The sequence below is a fragment of the Pieris brassicae genome, chromosome 10 (genome assembly GCF_905147105.1).
Source record: "Pieris brassicae chromosome 10, ilPieBrab1.1, whole genome shotgun sequence".
Lineage (NCBI taxonomy): Eukaryota > Metazoa > Arthropoda > Insecta > Lepidoptera > Pieridae > Pieris > Pieris brassicae.
In genome coordinates, this window is record NC_059674.1 from 11,226,818 (window position 1) to 11,253,556 (window position 26,739).

At 36.4% G+C, this 26,739-nt stretch overlaps 1 long non-coding RNA gene across 1 annotated transcript; it reads left to right on the forward strand.

The window, feature by feature from the left end:
* The first annotated feature begins 14,225 nt into the window (after window positions 1-14,225).
* On the forward strand, window positions 14,226-25,640 carry LOC123715326. Its single transcript, XR_006754417.1, has 3 exons — window positions 14,226-14,466; window positions 16,853-16,951; window positions 25,344-25,640. It is a non-coding gene; the product is annotated as an uncharacterized LOC123715326 (long non-coding RNA).
* The last annotated feature ends 1,099 nt before the right edge of the window (window positions 25,641-26,739 follow it).

The following is a 26,739-nucleotide window of genomic DNA, read 5'->3' on the forward strand; positions in this document are numbered from 1 at the left end:
ATTAAACAAGAGTTGGCAAGAGTCGTAGCAATTTCCCTACTAAAAGAACATGAAAGTTTCCTTCACGAAATCTACAATAGCGCGCGTGGTACCAAGGCATTATCATGTACTAAATATATGAATGAACATTTGAGTTGAGACTTCCGCCGAAGAATTAGGACAGATAAGAATTACTATCGTATTGGACGTTATTAATAACATTCAAATAATTGCGTCATATGAATTCTTTCAATAGAAAACTTTTCCTTTTAATTTCGGGCATAATAAACCCAAAGTCAGTGACTTTTGATGGAAAACGAAGCCAAGAGAAAAATGGTAACGTGAGTTACGTTTATTAGGTACATTAACGTTGTTTTTTTTATAATAACATATTATCATTTATACACAAATAGTGTAATCTCTATATAACGACATTGAAGGGACTGTACATTTTATGGCACTATAGAGAGTCGTTAATTGGAGAGAAGAAAAACGTATAGATAATCCATGACTCTTACTAATTAGTAATGGTCAGCAACAGTCTACACGTGCAAGCAATCCTAATTTGTAAACAAGAGAACAAATATCGTAGAGAGTTCGTATGCATGATGACGACAGTAGAGTTTATTGCGGGCAATGATAATAAAGTGACAAAAGAACGTACACAGCTGCGTAGTTTTTACTAATTTTAGCAACTTAATAAGTACTTTATTACGCAATTGTTGTCGTTATTCAGAATGGGTGTAATGCAATGTACAGTGTATCATTGTATGGAAGGCAACCTAAACTAAACCAACCAAAGCCAATTGATTTCGATCCATTATTAACTTGTCCATGTTATAATTAATTGTCCAAGACCTCGTTCAGTCAAATCCTTAGTTGTCTATAGTTAACGAATCGGTAATTCTTTGTATTTACGTCATTAAATACGACAAAAGAAAATGTACAAATGCAGTGAACAAAGCTATCAGGATGTTAATTTAGATTAACAGTAAATATTAAACAATAGGTACGAACAACCCTTATTACTAACAATTTCAGGTTATTATTACAAAATTTTCTCACTTTCCAGCAAAACGATTATTATATTAATTAATACTTCTTTTCCCGGAGATTTTATGCTATATTGGTAGCTTATCAGCTTCAAATGGAGGTCTTCTGTAGGAAATACGACCTCAAAGTAAAGAGCATATTTATCCTTCAAAGGCAGCCACGGTAAGGTATCCACTAACATTGGGCTGCGACACTTGCCCTGTATGGCATCGTATCGGGTCGTTTACTCCCCCATAAAATAGTATATGATCAGCCTTCTGTGAGATACGTTAATGGTCAAAGCTTTGCTTATATTATTCCTGTTCTTGTTAACAGCCTGGATTCAAAGGCACTGTGGCCTGCGTCACTAACTTAAAGGAAGTTAAATTACGACAATTACGAAACTGATGTTAGAAAATCGAAAAATGTTCAATGCCACGCCTGCCCATGTAAACACGTAAAAGCCATCAAATGTAGGCCAGACTTGGGGCGCATAATTAACTAAGAAATAAATTAAGTGACTATCAGACGGTAGTTTATCAAGTTAAAAAATTGGGACACTTTTGAAAATGACACTATCTCACTAAGTAGGTCTCGAATGGGAATAGGGTTATCATATTTAGCTATTTTTATTAATATTATCTATATTGCATAATGTTTATTTTCAACACACAAATATACATAATTTTTAGTTTGGTCTGTGTATTAATATTTAGAAAATTTTGGGATAAATTAAATAAAGACAGGAAGCTCACCTGATTTTAAGTGATGACGCCATGACCCATGGACACTCTCAATGCTAGAGGACTCGCGAGCACGTTGCCGGCCTTTTAAGAATTGGTACACTCTTTTCTATGTTTATGTGGCAGTCTATAAATGAAATTCAATTATACCAGAACTTACATTTACCATGTTCTAGGAATGTCGTACTAAAGTATGTTGGATATTCTATGGTGGAACCTTTTGGAAGGAAATAGTAGTTGCTGGTAGCAGCCAGACTAAACACCAGTACTCGGGGACTTATTCTGATGGCGCTAGAGCTCTTTATGAGTAATGGCCTAAGATTTTTGCATCTTTTTCATTCATTTGTAGGAACATAGGAGGAATTCTTGATAAAGAGACATTGGTGAAGGTTCGGGCGGTTTACCAGTAGGCTTTGAAATATCTATACCTACTTGTCCCTTGTTGTTGAAATAGGAACTCCAGCCTATGGATTCACTCCATTTTGGGGTGAGTACGGTGACTCTTTACACTGCCTCTGTAAGACACTGTGGTTGAACTTATTTCCTTAGATCTGGCAACCCTAGACGTGTGCAAGTTACGTTATTTCGAAACGGGAGAGTGAAAAGAGGTCATTGGATAAGATTACGGTTAACTGAGTAAACACTCGGTTTACATTGATAACTTGTTAACTGCGCTGGCGCCTATGACGCTGTCTTGTGCCATTCAACATTTCAGATATGACAACGCCGCGGTATCGGGCCTTTATAGAATACACGCAAATACCTTTTTTTAAATATTTAATATTCGCTTCGTTATTAAATTTTTCATATTTTGAAGAGCAGAATTTCATGATGATTATATTGCGAATTTTAGATGGTTATTGATTAAATATATATTGGATACATCTTAAAAATACTCCTGCGCTTTACCACTTTTACCACCTTGGCCAGAAGACTCAGATTATTTGCAAATAAAGGTTTTAGTTTGGCTTTCGAGGATTAATAAAAATATTATACGATATATAAAAAATAAATACTTTAATTTTTTATACATTTAACTTCAGTTTGAATTTTACGTTCATGTTTTCGTTCATTTTTCTAAAGCATTACCTCTTCTGAGAATCTATAAAAAAGTTTTAATTACATAAATATTTTTTCTTGTAAGTGTAAATACAAAGATAAAATTGTTATTACCCAAATAAATAAGCAACTAGATCTTCCAAAATACACTTAACAATTCAATATTTCTTGAGAACTCCCAATTTCAGATGAGAATCTTATAAAGCAATTAATTTAGGAAATCCTTTATTCAGGTATAAACAATCCCATATTGTCCTCGAATTTGATTAGATAAAAGAATTACGCACATGAGAGTTACTGCGCAGCGGCACTCACATTTGTAAATACGTTATAATAAAACCACGTGTGACATGGAAAATAGCATCTTATCTCTATAATTTTAAGTTCCAATTTAGCTTGCATTTATGTTACTTCCTTGACTAGAACTTGTCACAAAAAAGTTTTATGAAAAAAAAATGTTTTTTTATTATTGTATGCCAGTTAAATTCCTATTTTTTTACTGTCTCTTAAAAACGAACCATTTCAAACTTTTTGGTTTAGCTACTGTCACTAGGGTGTTATGTAAAAATGATCATAGAGATCATTGAGATGATAATTAACTGTAAACAGATATCAAAAATTATAATAAAAAGGACGGCAACTGATATCTTCTAGACCACTGTGAGGAAAACAAATTAAATTAAATAAGGTGAGCTCAGTGCAAAACTGCATAAGATATACAATTACTTAGACATATGTAGATAATGAATACTAAAAAAAAAGACACTTGAATTACGATAATTTCTGTTTTAAATTCGACCAAAGCTGGCCCACTACTTTTGTTGTACCATGCGTCTGCGTTTACTGAGACTTGTTAATATTGTATGATTCATATATTCACATATGTAAATCTAAATCATCATCCCCTAACAAAGTCCGAAGTTCAAAATATGACCCGGAAACGATATTCACACATGAATCACGATTTCACAATAATGATGCAAACGTCAATGCTTTGATGAGTAACATTTATATCTACTTTCCTATTAAATATTGATTCCTATAGATAAATTATTTAATATTTCTATTTTGTGACAATTGTTTCAATTAAAAAAATATTCAGTCAAAATTAATAATAATAAAAATAGCCATTTACATTTCTGTCATCTCATTATATTTAGTTATCTGTGTCCCGTTTTTTGACAAATGCCTGCTCCAAATCCCGCCATTCCCGCATTGTGCCTTTCTTTGCCACTCTCTGGCGCTCGCTTAATTTGGTCTTCCAGTTTACGTTATCTTATCAATGAACGCTAAACAAAAATTTTGTTCGTATTGTGATTTACAAGATGTATGTGTGGAAAGTCAGTACCTGTATACAAACGCTATGTCTTTAACATTTGGTTACTTGTGGGTAGATCGAGCGGCACGGTTTATCGGGCGCAATCCGCGTTGACCCCGCGATATCCTCGATCTATATTGCCCCCGCCCCCCGCCCTCCCAAACTAGCCGAAGGAATCTCAACTGTTTTTCTTGCATTTTAATGATTAGATTTGCTTGAGAGCGGTGGTGGGAACGGGAGCATGAATGGAATGGCTTGTGAATGAGCGGACTATGTCCCGCGGACGATAAGCGCTATCGTGGAGGCCAGCTGACGGCCCGTGTTGACAAACCCTGTTCCACTTTCGTCCGTGCCTTTGCCTTATCAATTCTCGAACGATGTTCGGAACGTTTTCCTTTTATTTATTAAATTCTACTGTTAATTACGTGGCATAGATATTGATTACATAAAGGGTATCTTTTCAGAAGTAACTGAGGTCTCGAGTCGTTAATCCTTCTTGGGGTTATGCGCTGAAATATGAAAAGATCTCGACATGAAATAAAGCAGCATGCCGTCATTATGAAATGATATACCAACTCAGAAATGGAGGTCGCTCCGTGAAGCCAAGAGCCTAGGAGACTTCTGAGGTTCTGGAAGGAGCTAGGCTGTCTTAATGAGCCAGGACTTTACGAAGAACGGACCAAATGGGCGTATAATTGCGGAATTTGATACATACATACAGAAATGTATAGAGCATCTTACTTCTTAACTCTATTATACATTTGTTTTATTTATGATGCCTACTATGTAATATAAAATCATTTTGCGTAGCTTCAGGTCTAAGTACAACGTTAACGTATAAAAACAACGTTTTTCATTTGTATACAGTTCATTATAATACGTAAGAATTAGGAACTGTTTTAAGTAAAAAAATATCTGTTTCTTCCATAACAAACTGAATAGTAAATACCATTTTTTTTTGTTACATCTTTTTTTTTCAACTTTTGCCAGCACGCCTGAGTGAATGAGTGGGTGAGTGATTGAGATAATGAAATGTCTAACTTCATATTAGGTCTCGGGAGCATCTCCAACTCTGCGTAAGGTGTGTTCATAAGCCAGTACTTTAATCGTATTTTTAGATTTACATTAGAACCACCAAATTCAAAATATAAAACTTGCACCTTTACAATGTTACAATAGCGTGAATGTAGATCGAAATACGTTTCCCCGCACCTGTCAATTCAAATTAATGCCTCGAAAATCAGTAATGATTAAAAAGTGGTATAAAATTAACGTAATCGCACGATCTGGTAAGGCAATTACATGTATTCACAGCATAGGACCCTAAGTAACAGGCATTCTCGGGTTCTAACGAGCCGGCTGCGCCCGCGCACCTGCCTAGCACGCGCCACTTCTGCCCCGTTTAGACTTATTACCACGTGGAGTAAATGTACATCTTTTATGTATAAATAATTGGTTTGTGGTTTCGATACATAAGTTTAAGCGTTCCAAATCCTACTTTATAATAATAATAATGTTTAAAAATAATAATAACAGCTCGGTTAATTTCCAATTTCCAAGCTTAGATTTAATATATATTTTTTGTATTATATCCTATCCTCCTGGCTTCCTTCAGTACCGTTGATCGCAACTGCTTTACTGGTAAAGGCCTCCTCCAGCTTTTACAAATATCTGTGTCCATGGCTTTCTTTCTCCATTCGCTTCCTGCTAACGCTTGTATTTCTTATATCCATCTTTTTGGGCCGCACTCTTCTTCTTCTTAGTCCTACTTTATAACGTTTGGATAAATAGATTTTTGTTAATTCTATTTTATTAACTAAAACACTATCTATAGAAATTATTGTGTTCGCTTTTCACTTAAAATGAGCGGTAAAACATAATTATCACTTTTATCTTGTCGTTGGATTTCATTTAAATAGAACCTCTTTAATAAACTTTTCTTTTTAAAACACCATGGTTACTACGTTATTTATGTCTATCAAATTCTCTAATGTAATAAAAGGCTTTTCTGATTCGTAGTGATCAGCATAAAATAACAAAACTTTAAATCATTTAAATTTGATTGGGTCGAAATGTCAAATGTATAGTTTCATGTTTCTCTTAAAATGCCGCCAAAGCGAGATGTAGTTATGAAAAGAAATCGTTTACGGAAGCATCCGCATTCCTCAACTAGTATTTGGACCAACTGTAATTGTTTTTCGGGAGTTGGTGACGTAATCTGTAGAAAGTTTTTTTTTAATTATCATATTCTGTTCTGTGACAAGTGACGATTTTTAAGTCCTCGTGTAGTCACAATATTTGCGTTTACTCAATGAGGGGTTATTGCGCTCATAGAATAATAAAGTTAAATACGCACATCGAAAAAAGACTTTCACAGAAATTGGAGCCAGGGATCGAACCTACGACCTCAGAAATGAGAGTTAGCAAGAGTTAAATTTCTGGGGTAATTTTTCAGTTGAAGAGATTAAATTATTTCGTAGGCGGTTTGTTTAATAAGGTTATTATTTACGAATAAAAATGCAACTTGTAGCGGATGTTTGAATTTGGAATGTGATTTTTTTTTACTTTTTATATTTAAGAAAGCATCATACCAGTTATCAGCTACCAACGAAGGTAGCGCGGCTTAGAAAATTCCCATTGTTTTTAGTTTCTGCAGCCGCGGCATGCAGCTGCTTGTTATATTTTTGCTGGACTATCTATGCTGAATCAAATGCCGTATGTAGTGAAGCTATGTATGTTTCGATTTTTCGTTTGATTTTACTTAAATGCTGGTTACCTAGGTTTCGATTTAAGTCGCTGAAATAGGTTTTTAAAAGGGTTCCTTTGGAGCTTCGCATTTCATTGACACAATATCTTCTTTAGTTTAAGCTTAACATTTGAATAAAACTTTGACATACAAATTTATTTTATTTTATTAAAGTATTCCTACAGCTACTCATTAAACAATATTCAAACAATTACATTATACACAAAAGCCAAAAACGGAATACACATTCAAACATAAACATAAAGCACAGTTTTACCTATTTATACAAAAGTTCTAAGATTCATTGATCATTATAATAAATATTTAATATAAAGGAAGAATAACAAAGCCATTATTAATAAACGATACCAGAGATTTTTAAATATTTTTCAACCATTCTTTAGTCACATTAAATATATCTATTTATTTATTTATTACATTACAACTCGAGTGACAGTTCTTTTCAGCAATCGTGGTTAGCGAGAGACAGTCTTATTATCTCCTTATCTGTAAACATAATCTGCATAAGACTGTATTAGACCATTTTACAGTTTTAACATTCTGGGGGTGAGAACGGAAAATCAAACAAAACGACGACGCGTTCCGTTTGTTTGGGATTGTTCAATTAGCCGCGTTGTCGGGTGACGTGTCTTTTGTATTTCGTTTTGTGTGATCGGTAACCTACTCGGTAACAAAAACTCTTTGAATTCTGGTGGTAGTCTTCTCTGGTGGTTTTGCAATTGTTTAACAGGACGCAAACAGGCAGGCTCGCCTGATGTTAAGACCCATGGACGCTGACATTGCCAGAAGTCTCGTAAGTGCGTTGCCGGCTCTAAGTTGAATTGGTTCGGAAATACTTCAGTGGGTAGCTTGTTCCACATAGTGGTGGTACGCATACACTGCCTTATAAAGCTACTGCTATTAACTCGTTACTGTGTTTCACAAAACTTTACAGAACAGTTATAACATTACTCGGAAAATAGGTTTTAGTAATTTATATAATATATTAAGCTATTTTATAACTTTCACGTAAAATACGTAGAGCATTTGTTGGCTATCTTTTCTGAACAGTACATTTTGGCGTTTCTATGACGGTATATTAGTAAGTCTGGAAGAATTAATAAGTCTGGCCTCTTTGGGTTATATGTCTCGACTTTAAGACGTGAAAAATTTCACTATTATTTTTGTTAATACTGAAAAGTAACTTGACATGGCAAGTTAGCCATCAGTGTTGCTGTTAAGGGACCCACCGGGGCTAAAACCTTCGCAGGTGCGCAGTTGGGGTCTTAGATTAAACTTAACCTGCCTAAACTGAGTGCCCACTGCGTGACCTGTCCAAATGCGATGAGATGGCGTCTTGGGATTTAATGGGTAGAGAACAGTGACAGATGAAAGTCTTAACTCCTACCATAAGTAAGCGTTATAGCATATCTACTTTTAGCCAAGCTCTTCATTACTAAAGGTCTTGTCGGTCTTGTATATCTTCCTCCATTTCCTCTTGTCTTTGGCAGGTCTAGTAAGAATTTTATACTGGTCGGTTACAGTACAATAAAAGGACAAATTCGAACAACTGTCATAACGCTCAGATTCCTCTATTTAGTTAGATTAAATTGTGTATTTAAAGTACATTGCAATATAAAAAAATAATGCCCGAACTTACTAAAATCGCACAACACAGTCACTCGGAAAAAAAAGGTTACGCACTTAGACTCTTAGGTCCGTTGTGCGTGAACTCGTCACTCGATCAAAACAATGATAAACTTATCTGTGTCTTAGCCGTCAACCCTTAATAACGTGATTATGAGTAAGTATATTGGATACATTTGAACATTTGATATTGCTTTAATAAGTGTGATTTTAAACGATTTTTTTTTAATTTTTCATTCATAGCTGATCCATCGAACATCGTTTCGCCTTTATATTTTTTACTTAGGCTACCTTTTTTGTAGCCACATATTGAACATTATGCCCCCTTCGGGTGCTGTAAGGGTTCGCGCCCTGCTGATACAGGGCGACACGGGGGCGGTCATATAGCCCTTGATGGGGGCTGCAGCGCGGTGTGACGCGATCTCTACTCGCTCGATGGGGACATTTCCTATGTGTGTTTTTTGTAAAGATGAATGTTTCAAGGAATAAATAAGGCTTTAATTAAATTAAATTTATGAGGTTCATTTGATTCTTTGATAATTTTTGGCATATAGCTTTTTTAATTGCCCGGAAATGATATGATATAATATTATTTATGTCTTACTCAATCAATCCGTAAAAATATGTATACTGTGATAAATAGATATTAACATTAGGACTCCTATACTTCGATTAACATTTATTAAGATGAAAACATCGAATAGATCGTAAAACTTAGCGGATACATTTTCTTAAAGCCCCTCAAAGAAAAGCTAACAATTTGAAAGTCATGCTGGCTCCTGTTTAATATGCCACGGCTAACTGTACCGAAAATTGTGATGAGGTAGACACCTGTTAGAATTAGTTGTGGCGATTGTTACGGCGGTCTTGCGCACGCGCAGGCATGCGGACAGCTTTCCCACCTCCCCGCCTCGCCCCTCGCCGGCCCTAGCCATTCATCGGAATGCGGGTACGGTACTTCGGTACTTTATCGCTATTTACTGTTTTTGGGCCTTTTTAAGTTATTTTCATTGCTTAGTTTAGGTTTTAGGGTTACCTAGTTACTTAACTTATCTAGTTATATGGGATAATTTATATGTCAACTTTAGAGGATATCAGTTTTACAGTTATTAGATGATTTTATGAATACAATAAATGTTTTATCATGCTTCTTCCTTTATAACGCAACACGAGAGTGACAAGAATAAAAGATTTAGCAATGTATTTCCAATAGAATTTCATTATTTGAATTGCATCTGTCACGTGGTCTATGTACATATGGGCTGAGGAATTTGACATCTACAATTGTGCTATCAACCTATATGGGTCCACGCGTTCCACGTGTTTGATGTTCGTACACTGCTCCGTATATACGGGGAACCATATATCCACGATAAAGTTTATTGGTAATGTAAATTAGGCTGGGGAAACGATACATATGGAATGTGCCTCGGCGCCGGTTTACACATAGAAGGGAATTTAAGTCTGATAGCTACTTAAAAGCCTTTCTTAAATAGGAGTTTAATAAGGGACAGATTGGACACGGACCTACAATTTTGCCACGTGCTTCTGGTAGCTTCGCGTCTTTTCTGAACGGTGTTATAATTAGAACCCTTTTCGAACGAGTTAAGGTTCATTATTCTCTGTGCATTGCTGCATTTACACCCTCTTTCAGAACCACAGGCATTATGATAATGATAAAACTATCATGGAACCTAGTTGAATGGCATTTTCTGCATTGGATATAAAATTATACGCCAGCTCACGAATGTGACCCGTTTGAGAAATCGTACATTTTCTTTAATTTTTGTTTAAGTCCTCTTAAGAGTTTCGTTATATATTAAGGTTTATTTTGATCAGTCTTATTGACGTGGTGAAATATAAGGTATGAGTTTAGTTATACAGACTAGAGATACTGCTGCTTTCAAAGTCAAAATCAAAGGTTATGTGAAAAGGAAACGATTACTCACATACTAAAACTAAGATTTTGTCTTTGTCCCTCTCATGCAAGTTTTCAAATCGATGGTGAGACAAAACATTATTTAACTAACTGCCCCTTATATTCTTAACTATTCCTTATATTCTAGCCAATTCAAAGGTATTTTCAAAAGACAAGCTTTAAAACTCGCTAGTGAACGCCGTCCATTTCTCGCTTGCTATCTCCAGGTTTTGCTTATAGCGTCTCTGACACACATCAGACGTCAAAACAATGCCAGACTATCTTAGGGTAAGATTCCGACCTCTGTATCGCTCTCATATTTGACTATGACATAGGATTATAGTAGTCATATTTTTACCAAAAAAACCCTTAGATCTATAAGACGTGTCTAATATAAGATCTTGCTTTAAAATTTACAATAATAAAGCTTTATTCATAACGGAAATATTTGACATAATTGATCTAACGCTAGTCACCACAATTGCCCCTGTGTTGTGCGTAAGTAGATAATAACTATTCCCTGGTACGTGGTGTATGTTTAAAAAAAATAAAAGAAAAAATAGTCTTATTGTTGGCCTAGTGCCTTCAGTGTACGACTCTCATCCCTGATGTTGTAGGTTTGAGCCCCGGCTGTGCACCAATGGACTTTCTTTCTATGTGCGCATTTAACATTTAGCTTTTAGCTTGAACAGTGAAAACATGAGGAAACCGGCTTGCCCGAAACCCGAAAAGTTGACGGCGTGTGTCAATCACAGGAGGCTGATCACCTACCTACCTATTAGATTGGCAAATGATCATGAAACAGAAATCTGAGCACCTAAAAGGCTGTAGCGCCTCTGATTTCTTTTATTTTATATAAGTCTTAGTGTTAAATCTAACCAAGCATAATTCGTTTAGGACCTCACACTAGAGGAGAAATTTCGATGATACAATCTCAAGAGTTTGGTTCAACCTCAATAAGGGATAGCGGATAAAATATATGAATATAAGGTTACAAGAAAGCGGTTGGGTTCGGTGACCCTGGCCGGACGTCACGCTTGAGGGAAGACGAGTGCACGAAGCCGTTCGCCCTTTTCCTATTCCCGTTCTAATTACACTCAAATGAGGTAATACAGCGACCACGTGCGATCCCACAGTGATCGGTTGTTTCAACTTCTTCGTTATCATAACCTTTGAGCTTAAAGTATACGTTATTTATCTGTAGTCAGAATTCAAATTTGCATATATTCGACTGAGACAGTTGACGTTGACAGTTCTGTGTTGCTATTATTGAGACTTTTATATTTGTAATTCATTCATTACATACTTATTAATTGGGTTAGTAGTTATCATAATATTGAATCGTCAGGCTAATCAATATTTTACTTATTCTATTAGTTTATACCTACAAAGTTTTTGTGTAATTTCTGTCAAATCTATACCTACAATGCCTATTGAAATCGTAAGATGTTAAAGCAATAGTTTCTTTACTTTACAAACGACGCTATGAGTGAAAAACTTTAAGGAAACAGAGTAGATAATAAAGTAGAACATTAGTCTATCCAAATATTACCTAAATTCGTCGTTTTTATACGTTGAATTATATCAAAAGTGATTTAATATCTCGACTTTTAAGTGGGAGACCAAGATTAGATAGACTCTGCCCTATTTGGAGATAAGGGCGCCCGATTTCAACAACACATACCTAATCATATTTACCTACTTATATATTATTAAATATTACTTCTTAAAACCCATATATTTTTAATTTATTCAAACAAATCCCCCAAAAAAAATTACATTTTTTTATGTAGCAACACTGGGGGTTCTAGAAAAAATAATATACAATTAATAAATTCTAAAATTTATTTTCATCCTATTAATATAAAATAAAAGTTAAATTTCAAGTATTTAGAAGGATGTACGGGTTTTAACATATGTGACAGTTGTGAGCGGTTATATTCCCCCAAACGCACAAAGTTCGCTGCGTGTGGCAACATTGGAAGTGACTTTTCGCGCACTTTTTATATATAAATATACTCAACAACTCAGCGCCTATAAGATTTAATAAAAAAATTCAACATTAAAAAATAATTTCAATTAAAAAAACACATTTTTGCACACCCCATACGTCAAACAGAATTATCTGAAGAGTATTGGTTAAAGTACCATGTTTTAATAATTCAATATACATTTTTATTACTTTAATTAATGTATCATTAATTATTTAAATTATTTATAGTAAAAACATATTAATAAGAATTTATTTATATATTTTTTAGCTAAAGAAAGTATCAAACTTAGGCAATATGCCCATTTTAAATAAGTAATATTGTATGTAATTTTCATTGTTTAGTTATAAATATATACATTTTAAATTATTTAATTTATAAGGAGTAGCCATAGGCTTAATTAATTCTTTAATTTATTTAAAAACTAAGTAACATTTTTTTAAAATATTACTTCATTTTATTATTTTTGAAGTTTATTTAAATAAAATTAATGACGTTTTATTTGTTATTTTTTGAGATTTTCAAATTAAATAAATAGATAAATTTAATTTCCAGTCAATATACCAAAATATAAAAATTATAAGCTATTATTGAACAAAATGAAATTACTGAATTTACTTTTGATATAAGAGTTTAAAATACTTTTAGTGTTGCCAATTAAAAAAACTATAATTTCCCTTTATATATATATATATACATATAAATAATAGTTGTAGATATATCCAAACTCTATCATTATACTATAAAAATTAATTAAATATTATTGATTTGAATACAACTTTTTATGGCTATTATAAAATATATTAATTTCATTTATGTATATGGCCTGAAGCGTGTACAATTATTTCATTTTAGAAAAACCAAAAAAAATTGTTTAGAAGGTAGGTAAAAATGTCGTTTTATGAAACTATACATTTTTAATTAGATAAAGGCAAAGTAAAGTATTTCTTCTGTTTATTAGTTTAGATGATATGATTGGTCACAAATTAATATTACAACTTAAAAGTACCCACATTATATACTTTCTGAGCGGGTAGTTTAACCATTTCTATCAGACACTCGAATTCTAAGTATTAAATATATAGTTTTTAAATAAATCTATTGCTTAAATATATAATTTAAAGACGTACGTATATATTTTTATTTGAATTTAGTTTCATTATAACAGCTAAATAAACTACGTGCTAACTTATGTCCGTTATCTTTTTGGGTCGATATTTTAACCATATTATTATTGTTTTTTTAATGGTCGTGTTTTTTATAAGTTTAAACAAGCAAATTAGTGTAAATTAAATTATAAAAGTCTTTTCGGGTGTTTAAACTATACAATTTTAGTTAGAGCTAGGTAAAAATAGAAATATGTGAAAAGCTAACGTTAAGTTTTCGGTGTCGAACATTTATTGTTAGAAAATAATCCAGCTGGCATAACTTTCTCATTCATAACGACCAATTTTCTGGAAAAATTGTCAAGTTTAGCTCAAGAGCACAGACCGCGCAGCGGCGACGACGAGCAAGCAATTTGCGAGGCGAGTTGTGCTTGTGTGTGTCCTTGTCGCATTCGCGCTGCGCTAGTGTGCGTTCACGTAGAGTGAAGGTCGAATATTTTGTCCCTACTCCTCGGTTTATTGGTGTTCACGAGTCGGCACTGTGATAATGAGGGTGTCCCGTCTCTCTCGCACCGCGTCGCCGGCACTTATACCGAAAGAGATGGCTAGAAAAGTACGCGTGCGCCGGAGCCTCCGCCGGCGCCGGCGCGGCCTGCCCTCTTCAGTCTCCCCGCGACAGGGAAACAGTTCGCGCGTGTTATTTTGCGTCGGCTCGCTCCGAGATTTCCGACCGCTCGTCGCACACGAATATTTTTAGATAATACTAAGTGTGAACAATTTATTCGCAAGGTAACCAGTGATCGCGCGCACTTTTGTGGATATCGGTGTATGCGGGCGCATCTATGGCAACTCGATGTGGCGAAGACGGCGAGCCCGTCGGCGGTAGCGCTCGGGCGAGAGCTGCCGGCGGCGGAGACGTCCCGATAGGTAAGCTGCGCAATTCCTGCGCGCGCGCCGCCATATTCTGCGGGAACGTCACTTCCGTCGGTGCCAGTGTACAGCGAGCGGGCTCCTGGACGCTCAGTGGAGCCGCTGCTGGAATCCCCGTCGACAATGCACAATATCCGCTCGTCGCTCTATCGCTTAGGTCAATGGGCGACGATTCTCAATTCATAAAATGTCGGTCGTTCCATTCACGCCGCGGCGCAATGCTCCACGGACCGTTCACTCGTGACCCTCGCGTCTTCGAATATTCATGTCTTCATCGATAACATCGTAACCTCTTGACTCCTTTTAGTATTATCGTGCGTTTAGTGAACATCACTAGTTGAGGCCGGACTTCGGAGTGCTAAATGCAAACTGTGTCGTATCAACTGGACAGTTCAGTTCTGCGTAACCATTGCGATGTGAATATTGTGCAGTGTTTTTCATCAGTGAATTATTGGAATAGTACAGGACAAACCGTAAGAGTAGATAATATTAATGCTTTTGAATCGGTTGTTCATTTTAAATTGCGGTAAAGACGGTTGGCGATTTAAAATTGGAGATGCAATATTTAAATTTTGGCCGTTATTGAGATAAGGAAAGAGCATGCTTGAATAGGCAAACTATATTGTAGGTACCTAGTATCGGAGTCGATAAGAATCGTTTGACATGCGTAGGCAATAAGTGGAAACAATGAGATGTGTATGGCGTTGTGGCTTGTGGCGTTATCGACAGGACGTACGTCATCGGCAGACCGTGACGTTGCGTGCGCCCGCGCTCCGACGATCTAGTTCTACTTTAACATCACCCTTATGTTCATTGCCCTCAACTAACCCTCATTTCATCTCATAAAGGCATATATTAATTTATACGATCCCTTTCATTAAGCAAACTTAATAATACGATTATATAATAAATGATTTAGCGTAATAATCGCGGAAAATTTTTCTATATTTTTTTATAGCGCAGCTTTTTCATTTATTGAAGAAATCGCTGAAGTAATAATTAATTTTAATATTTGTTAATAAACCAAAACTCAAAGTATATTTCTGTTAGAATATTCCAAATAATCGTCACATGACTTGTCAGTAGACATTGTGCTGTCATAAACCGCTATTAATAGTTGAAAGGCGTTAATAAAAATTATGACTGAATATTTTTCTTGAGCGAATGAGTCAGGTCTACGTCAGAGGCAATCATTGACTCAGCTATGACGTCTTGATTGTGTGCCCCATGCCTATCTTCCATCCGTTCACTTTGTGCCCACATGGGTTTGGGGCACAACGACGCCTACTGTGCGCCTCCGCTTCCGTTAAACTCCGCGTGGGCGCACGTTTCATAAGCATTTCCTTCGGCACTTCCTCCCATTGACGGATATGTCCTACGCGATTATTTGCAGAATTCTACTAATCCAAACGAGTTTGCTAACTAATACGCAACATTCATTAATAATATTGGTGGGACAAACGTTGCGGCCGCTTTCCGTCTAAGAAAGCGCTTGTGTGAGACAGCGAGACGAAGCCGTTTCGCACGTCTCACTATGCCAGTTCTCAGCGCCACGATAAGCCATTAAGGGTCGCTTCACAAAAAGCGATCATTATAAAGGTTGTATAAAGAAAGACTGCACCGGCGCCGATCCTTCTCAGAACTGGGGTCATTCTTATTTCGCGCTCCCGCCTTATTCACCGGCGTTTTTGTTCGGTTTTGGTCATTTTTTTGACGGGAGCGGTACTGTTGTGAGAGCTTCGAGGAAAAAGCTTATTGGGTTTCGTATAGGAGCGGAGCTTATCTCGGGCGGCGATCGGCGCTCAGCCTGGGAACGCGTCGAGATGTATCGCAGGCGGACCGTTAGGCGGCTAGCACGCCGCGCCGCATTCCACCCATAGGTACCTACCACCTACTTGTCATCGGCTTTCTCACTTTGTCACGTCATAGATAACGCCTTCATAATATTCTCAAGCAAAATTTATGTTCCACGTCAGATAACTGACAACTCAAACGGACATAATACCTATTTCGTTGAATGATTAGGTAAACATTTTTAATTTATATTTTTCTTTCAAGTATTTTTACGATATTTAGCTGCTCAAATTTAATAACATTGAAAACAGTACGTGTTTGTAAGTTTTTTAAATGGAACGAAACTATTTTATAGAGAGTTTAACTAATGAACACCTTTTTTGTCTCATACATAATATCTATAATGAACAATAAGTGATGGTAATATTCCGCGGTTAAATTGTTGTTCTCACAGTGATACCGATGTCGTGACACTTCTCACTGATTGTCTCGACTCTTGGGAAAATATCGCGTCATATATTCCCAATCTCAATCAACGTAAAATGCTTTTAAAGATTCGTTTTGTAATTTTATTTTTCGATAATTTCAGACATAACTTCGGCGACATGACTGGCGCACATTTCAAATTTCGAACGCTGAGCCGCTTCGGACGGCTGCAATTTTGAACCTGTGGTGTTGGAAAAAAAATGTAAGTAATATTTTATCAGTATAACCAGGATCTAAGTTAAAAAAAACAAAAGAATATTTGTCAATCGGCTGTACAGTTTGTAAGTTGTATAGTTAATTATATCGTCAAGCAGTTGTGGGTGGTATGTCGGGTCATGGGCCCTTATTTAGGGCAAGGGGAAGGTATAAACCCGCCGCGAACAATGCTGCGATAAGGTGCACTTTACAATTGCTTTGCCCTACGACTCGCCAAAAATACCTTTACAGCCTTTTGGATTGTCGTTGTGAAGTTATATAATCTATGGTTTCCTTTAGCAATTACTGTGTAAAAGAAAACATTATACATAGTCAAAAGAATATTTGTATATGTGTAATGTTTTTACAGACTTATTGCGGATTTCAGAATTAGAATTGATAGACTCTTGTACAAAAAAGTGATCTATCAGCGTCGATTTCCTGGTCAACACTGGGCATATAAACAAAGAGAAAGTCGAGAGTACCTACAATCTATTTACGGATCTAGGCATTTGGCAACACGTTAATAGGTCGCTTGACGATAGTGCGGAGCTCGAGGGGAAAAAGAGGTTGGTGTAACGCAAACCTTATCGGTCATTGACCTTCACACCTAAACTGAGCCTCCCATCTGCGCACGCTACTTACGAAATTTCAGGGACCGAAAACGGTCGTGCTATTTTGAGCTTTGATTCTTCATAAAACAATTCGTCTAGACAAATCGATGTATCAATATGTTACACAACTATTCTAATCCAATATTCCGTGAGTCTAAAGAACATTCGGCAAATTTATTTCCTAACATCGTTCAAATGTAAAATGTAAATGTAGAAACAGCTTAATCCCGCCAATGGGAGCATGGCCTAGATAGAATAAGTCTGGACGTCAGGTAGGCGCCGTTGGAGCCTTGACCTCGTATCGCACAATGTAAATGCTCTGTTCAAACCCAAAATGTCACCTCAATTCAGTTTTCATAATACATTGTTTGTCCTAGGAATTATAAGAATTTTTGTTTAATTTATTTTCTTAATCTCATTATGAATATCGATGTAATTGGTACTCAGTATTGACATGAGATAGAGAGAAATCCGAGTATGGCGTCAGCTGTTTTGTTTCACACCTTGCGCAAGTACCACAGTGAGTGCGACTAATTTCTGTGTCGCCTATTTCTACTTGTTGACTTTACCGATAATCGAAATAATCGTGACAGGCTAAAGTCGGTCGTGTTGCTATGTAATTAGAGGCGACGTCGGAACAACAAGGCTAACAGAATTCGGGGGGCGGCGCGGGTCGTGGCCTGTTGAATAAAACATGCCGTGTTGCGGCGCCACTTACTGTCGCTACACTGAAACAATACAATCTAGCTTCTAGCGCAGGGTTGACAGTTGACATATTAGTTTATTTTTTGACTATACACTTACCAAACCATTCGAATCTCTCATCAATCAAAGAGGTGTATTAGCCAATGGCTTCAGCGTGCGAATCCCTGAGGTCGTAGGTTCGATGTTTGTGCACCAATGGACTTCCTATGTGCGCTTTAAGATTCGCTCGAATGGTGAAGGAAAACGTCGTGATGAAACCTAAAAACCTAAAAAGTCGACGGCGTGTATCACGCACTGATCACCTTATTATTTTGTATATTACAGTGGAACTGTTACCGTGTCATATATTATGTATTTTTTAACTGTTCGATTTATTCAGGGAAAGTTTCCTATTAAAACGCTATTAATTGTCAGCATCAATCTTTTTTATTATAAAAAATATAAATAAAAATTGCCAATTTAGTAAATAGTGGACGTGATATATATAGAATTGGGGCGACCAGAATCGATTAGGTACACGGCTAATTGGTGACATAAGTTCGTTGGCTTGTGAAAGTTGGCAACCCTAACTACGCACACTTCGCGAGACTGCGCCTGCGCCGCCCTGAAAACTGTAACTGTGTCACGCGTCTTTTCCATCTGTTCGTCTACTGTATAATAGGCACATATAATTATTATAAAGAGTGTTATTTAGACGCTCCCAATTCTTTAATTCATAAACATATCTTTCTTTTTTTATGAAAGATTTTTAGATATTGATTTTCTTTGATGAAGAAACAGGAAATAGGTCGCCTTGTGTATCGTGTGTAGCACAAACGTACCCATCTCAAATAAATCCATTCCGAGTTTGACGAATAAATAACCTCAATTTTCATTTTAAAAAGTTGCGTTTAAAAGTTTAAAAAGATATATAAAAATTAACAGGGCTTAGTTATAATAATCATATGCGGTATGATCAAATAAAAAACAAACAAAACTTCCAAGAATTCAAACATCAAACGCTGCAATTCAAAGGAATGTAAATATTTTTATTGAAAACACCGTTATGTGATACATTTTCCTTGTAATAAGTAAAATCAGAAACGTACACAATAATGTGTAATGTATGCAAAATAATTCAGTATTATATTGCGTATTGAAATAGTTATAAGGATATCTCTTTCCCTTTTTTCATTTGTATGTAGTCAACGAGCGAATCTCATCCCTGGGGTCGGTCACCGGCTGTGAACCAATGGACTTTCTGTGTATTTGTGCATTCAACACTAGCTCAGACAGTGAAGGAAAACATCGCGAATAATACCAAAAATTGTTCGGTTTGTGGGACAGAAAGTTGATAACCTAGTGGCTATTAGAAATGATCACGGTTACAGAAATCTGAGGCCCAGATCTAAAAGGTTGTAGCGCCATTAGTATATGTTCTATTCAAAACTAAAAACGATTTATTGGAGTCGTTTTTGTTGAATTTCGATATAAGGTAAATTTTGAAGTAACTGTATTAAAAATTGCTACAGATTGAAAAATATCGTCTAAATGAGATAAACCAAAATCGTAGCACAGCGTAGCAGTTTCGTAGCAAAGTTATTGCGTAGGCTCACGGGTCTTGGACACACATAAAAAGATTCTAGTTTATTTTGTAACCTTTTATCAAGTTCGATACTTTAAATATTTTAATTAAAAGTGTAACATCGCCTTAATTGTCACGAAAGACACGCCGAAATGTCAAGTCAAGCGCATTAAAATGCATACCACGAGGCTATCATCATGAACCAGCAATTAGGCCCTGTTCACTCTGCCTAATACATATTAATATTCAATTTCGTGACGATTAGTTTAACCATTCACATTGGAAGTGTACCAGGTCTGTGTTACGATTTGCGCATCCATTTACAGACTTTTTAAGTGGGAAAATAATAACGCAAAAAAAATCAAAATTTACTGTTTTATAGTGTTCTATCTCTTTTCATGATAGTGTCAAAACAATTTCAAAGAAAGAGACATAAAGAGGATAAGAGTGTTGTCTCTTAAACTTCTTGTTATTATGATGTTTTAAAAATAAAATTATATTGCATTTGCCTTTCTGTGTACTTTAAAATTTATACGACATTAATTTAGTAATTATTAACTAAATACATATGTCTTCTTAGGACATACTAACAAAATTAAATCGTAAATATATTTTTCTTTAATTTACAAAACACTAAATTCAAGACGCCATTATTTAACTAAACTGTATTATCCCTTAATTGTTGCTCATTATATGAATTATAATTGAATTTGGAATTGCGATAGCATTCGGTGCGATAGTATCACGATGAATTAATTAAATCGGACCTCCTTGGGGACGGGTAACGGATGCGCGCGCGCCGGAACGACCGGAAGTGGTACTACTTACAAGTTACGGCCTCAACGGATCTCGTAACTGATAAATATACTCGCTTTACATTTGCCCACTCTTTTAAAACGATTACTTTGGTTAAAGGTTTTAAAAATATAAATGTTTATTATTGTTTTTGCTTTACAATTTTATAGATTTGGAAACCCTTTTAAGTAAAGGAAACACAGGCAGTGTTCCCAGATCTTTCATTCAATAAATATAATATATCGTTTATAAAAACCTAAACATAAACATCAAATATACAGTATAATTAACGCCTGTGCACTTGAACCCAAGACTCCAAAGGGAAAATATTTTTTTTTCACTATAAATGGAACTCAAAATACAAATTAAGATTTAATAGAAAAAAAAATACTATCATTTTAAAGTAATAAAAGTATTCTGTCTTACTAGAATAGTCATTATTTTTACTGAAACGCTTTCGCAGAATTCAAGTAAAATGCTATTAGGTTACGTATATGAACAATTTTTAAGTCAATTTCAGTTTTGGAAGTAAAATCTCAATTGTATTTTAATTTAATATAAATATATTAAATTAAAATTATTATAATATATCATAACAATAATATATAATAGCTAACTTTAGGATATATCCTTCGCGGTATGCACTTACGTCTAAGTAATTATTGTTATAAATTGTGTTTTGGCCCTGGTACCAAATCGTGTGATTCTTGAGCTTATAACGAGAATATCAAATAAGTAAATGTCTTCAAATGATTCTCTCGTTATATAATCGGAAAAATTCACGAATATTTTGATTGGACAAATGATAGAGATTATAGAACGTTGTTATTACAGTCGCTTGAATTACAACCAAAATTGACAATTGACTTTAAAAACCGATGTTGCCAACGTACTCATCTTCTTATTGATATTCGTTTAAGCGGTAATTATTTCTAATTAGACACTGATATACGATCATGATATTTAAACCTAAAATATGTTAATCACATACATAGCTGTAACGGTGGATGGTTTTGTATATTTAACTCGACGCCCCTCGCCTCTGCGGGGGGATGTGCGTTAGGGGAGTTACATCAGTGATTATAAATAGCGAGTCCCTTAAGGCGCAGGCGCGGGTTTCCGGGCTGGAAGTGTGCCGCTTCCGCCGCGAGCGGTCGTTGACGCGTGCATTGTCGCTGCCACATTCCCCGCCGGTGTCGACGTTTTTAAATAGAGGACCGATTACGAGCGTCTGGCTGCGGCGCCGGGCACATGACCGCGCGAAAGTGCACAGCCCGCCGCGTCACGGTTTATTTGCGACGTCGCAGCCCGGACTAGCTCCTAAAACCGGCCTAGCATCGAATACCACCCTGTATAATTGCTGTTCTAAAACGAATTTATTTCCACTTATTAAAACAGCGTAAATGAGATCCGAAACAACCTTCAAACGATTCACTAAATAAGAGGAATCGGTAAGGAGCTCATGTATTTGACTAGGAAAACCGATTACGAGCGTCTGGCTTCGTCGGAATCGTACGGCCCTTTGTGGTCGGTGGCGCTAGAAAGCGGTGGTGGTTGGGCTCAGAAGCAGTCGGAAGCCAGCAGTCGGTAGTGAGCAACGCGGTGTCGCGGCTGAATAAATTCGGAGGGAGGCGCAGTGGAATGCGCGGGGCGCGGGGAGGACGGCGTGCGACTGGCGCGCGCGCCGCTGTCCCACGGTCCCGCGCCGCCGCCCCGCACCCCAGACACTTTCTTTCGCGCCATAAAGGTCGTTTCAAATATTTCGGAATGCTGTTTGGTGACATTTCACCCAGGGCCGGGGGAATGCAGCCTCCGCAGAGCGCTGCACATCGCAACTCGCCGCAATTCGATGCACTACAAAGTAGCAAGTTGCCATCGCAAAAGTTTATATCACTTTGATACGCCGTTGAATTGTGGACACCTCTCGTTCCAAATCTAAGAGATTCGTGTGTGACACTTGCATAATTCTTATTTATATTAAATTCCCACACGGCCGTCTCAGAATGAACGATTCATGCCTATCAGATATCGGGAAATCCCCGTGTGAAAGTCGCACGCTGTCAACATAATGCTGCGGTACTCTCGTCATGAATGAGACGACTATTTAATCTTACAAAATAAAAATATTCTTCCCAATGTTCGATGTGTTCGAAAGGCTTTCAATTAAATGAACAAACTTCGACATCGGTGAGCTTATTCAGTCTACTTTCCACGCTCATGTGTGAACTGAGTTTCTCCAATTAATAGATTCGTTCCAATAGCAAACAGCGAGCCAGAGAAAGCCGCGGCTGGGGGGTCAACGTCCGGCGGAATTTACGGCAACCTAACGCCGTGAACTTTACAAAGAAATGTGGCGTAACGCTCTAAAATTTGAAAAAGTGCGCTCATTTAACCATTCTGGGAAGCATGAGGCGAAGATCGCGGCCCGAGCTTCGAATAAGTACTAACTGGTAGTGAGGGGGTCGCGGTGCGCTGTGCGGCTATTGAGTCGCGCGCCGCTATGAATGGAATGTGGCGGAGGTTGCGCAAGCTCGCTGCGAGGCGGAATGCGGCGCGGGCGCGGGGCGAGGCGTGCGGGGGGCGGGCTGCAGCCTGCGCGCTGCATCTCGCGGCCATTCACGCCGCCGACCGCCGTGAGCGGCGAAATAACTCACCGTTAGGGCCGCGGAATGCTCGCCCTATCTAACTCCCAACGCACCTTAACACCGCCCGAGATAAACACTGATAACATCACGCTCAGACTACTTTCCTCTCTATTTGTTTACTACATACCGATGTCTAAGTATGTACTTGTAGCATCCGTGTATAAAGCTAACTGGCCAATTACGTTTTTTATTTAAATTACGTATTTAACGCAGAAATGCAGTCAAAAATATCTAATTCAAAAATAGATGCAGACTGCCATTGCCATTTTCATTCATATTTCCATAATGATATATTATTATAGTTGGCTATTCATTATTTTGAAAGTTATGATACATAATATGTCTAAATTTAAATTTGAGCAGAACAATGAACAAAGTTAATTTGAAAAGCGTCTAAGCTCATTGCCCCTTTTAAAGGTAAAGCAATCTTGCAAAGCGAATTTCACGGCTCACATATTATGCTAAATGCTATTAGCATACAGACGCTTGCAAACTGAGAATAGAATTGTCAGAAAAGTGTCTATACTCTATAGTTAGTTTATAGTCTATGCCTAGCGGTCGCCAGCACTATCAATAGTCGTCTCGTCACTTGCCCTACATACTTGTGTTGTCGCTTCTAGTTTCGTCATTTCACCAACTACATTCTTTTATCTACCATGGGCTCGTACCATGATCCTTTTTTGTGGCTATTTTGTACCAGTATTAAGCTATTGAAGCGTTTTTGTCTGCGTTAGATAATCCAACTTTCATATTTTGGCCTACTTCGTTATCGTGTTAATGGATTTCACAGAAAACGCCATCGTTTGTCGTGTTTTTCTATTACCGTTAGTTCTAGGATTTGTCCTTTAAGAAGGCTTGGAATTAAAATCGGCTTTGAAGTCCGTCTTGGCACTTAAATTTAAAGATTAGTTTTACACGGAAACTTTTGTAAAAAGCTTAACCTTTGCCTTAAATTGTATTTCATAAAATTATATTAAATTTGGTTTTCGATGTATGACTTACTATTTGAGCAATGTTAGTTCAGGGTCTAGACTCTTTTGGCTTAGCTACAAAATTATTCTAAAGCAACAAAAAAATATTACGACTTACGTTATAAACCTCTTTCGGTGATTGTAATAAATGTCCGTAGGTACAACACGAAATTGTTTTCGCGCTAAATAACATATTTGTGCTATTTCCCATAGTTGTCAGCAATTAGAGTATTTGTGAGCGGGGAGCGGGGTAAAGTGACACGTGTGGCCCACATAGTGCGTCCATTGAGCTTGCGGATGTGACGTCACAGCCGCACACCTGCAACCAGACCTGTATCACCTTTGTTTTTAAGGAAAATCGTAAAAAGTGATACAAGACAGGATTAAGACAAACCCTTTTTACAAATATCATAAGCAGAAAATTTAAAAAACAATGTTAGTATTACAAAAATTCTATTTCTAACAAATGTTCGATTATTTGAGTCATCCAATTTTAGGGTTTTCACTGAGCATTCAACAGCAAAACTATTCAATGTTTTCGACGTAATATACCTGACACAATACCTAAGTACTTATATGGCGAGATAATGCAGGTCTTCCGCCCATTACAGTGCAAGCGAATAGTCACCATTTATGCAATTTCGCAACAGTCAATAGTAATTTAGATTTCTAAACATGCTCCCACAATTATCTGTATCTCCAATTTTCATCAAATCAATTCTCACCAATTACTAAAGGATCCGGATAAAACATACCTTACGATATATAAATAAGCTAAATAATTGTATTGGCGCCGCAACTCCCGCGCAGCCGGCCCAACAAGGCCGGAGGCGCTTTTTCGCACCATTTGTGGCCAACAGTGCCGGCGCACTCCGCTTTGCCTAATTAGTGTGAGTTGTGGGTGAGCCCGCATAACGTGCTACGTACGCCCTGACGCCTTCGTTTATTTCTGTATTAGTCAGAATAGGGTCCTAGTCCATTCGAAACGAATGTTAGATTTTGTTTACCACGTAAAATACATGAGGTCGAAGTGGTACCACATACTAAAACTTTGCATAAACGACAAGTCAAAATGCGTAATAATAATGGTATTGTTTGATTACAGATCGAGGATCTAGGATGCTGTGCGAATTGCGCCTGAGTCAGCATGATGTCATTGCTACTTAATGGGAGCGTCCCGGCTCGTCATACCCCAATCCTGCATACCAGCGAATCGAGCGATGACAAATCCATTCATATTTCTCTATTGTGCGTTGCGGTAGTGTTTGACAATTGACTTATTAGTCTTAGTTAAGCGTAAGAATTCTACGGGAATCATAAGATTGTACTTACTGCCTGTATACATGATAGTTATATTTATTAAGTCGTAATTAATATAAACATTAAGATTGAAGAATTTCAATTTTGGAACACTGGAGTGAGAAGAGAGAAGAGAAGGAATAACGAAACTGGTTTTCATAATGATTTGACAGATTTTAATTTCTGAGATCATTTTGAAAGCTGATTTTGTTCCTTAAAGAGAAAGACGACTTGATCAACGTTTATTGAAGAACAGAAGAAAGAAGTAATGAGATTATACTTGTGCTGTTGTATATTATATTCTAAGGTTTATATGTTAATAAAGGGTCTGACGCTCACTATAATTAGTATTGTATCCAATCACCATAATAAGTATATTATTTAAAAAGAATATTTTTATTTAGTGGAGACAATTTTCTTAATTTATTGTAATTAAAACATGAAAATGGGCAAACGAAAAACCATTTGTAGAATTAAGTTAAATTAAAGATTAGATAAACCTTATATGTAACAATTTCTTATTTTTTATACAATATGTTTGTGTGAAGTGTGAACTAAATAATATAGGAACTAGTGAAACTATAATACTTTGTAAAATTTGAGCACACTTCCTAGATTGTTATTTTCGAAATTATCCTGTAAATAAACCTATAAAAACAAAATTTACTAAAGTAATTCACTTTGTTTCACTGAATACATTTATTAATAATTATGTATGTTCGTACTTAAAACTAGTTAAATAGTAACTTTGAATACTTAATTGAGTTAACCAAGACATATGCCACGTGGCCAAGTCTTTAAAAAGTGTTAAGTTTAAACGATGAATCCTTTGTTGTGAACAAGCGTGTGACTTACAAATGTTTCTAAATTATGATTACAAATTGCTTCACAGCTTCTATATCAACTATTGTCTGTGCACTGTGTCGCCATTTTCTGAATTTTATGAATAATATTCATGGACAACAGATAAAGGTTTTACATTTGACAAGAGATACATTGGCTGATTATAGGATAATCTGTCTTGGGCAACTAGTGTTATCCCTATATATATCATATCTCACGTCCTTGTTGGTAAATAAATGGCTCCTAATAGAAACATTTAAATAAAATTTTACTACTCGTAATATGCGACCCCTGTCTAGGAAGGCCTCCTCCAACATTTTCACCCTATTTTATTTTTTGCCAACGTCATCCAATTTTTT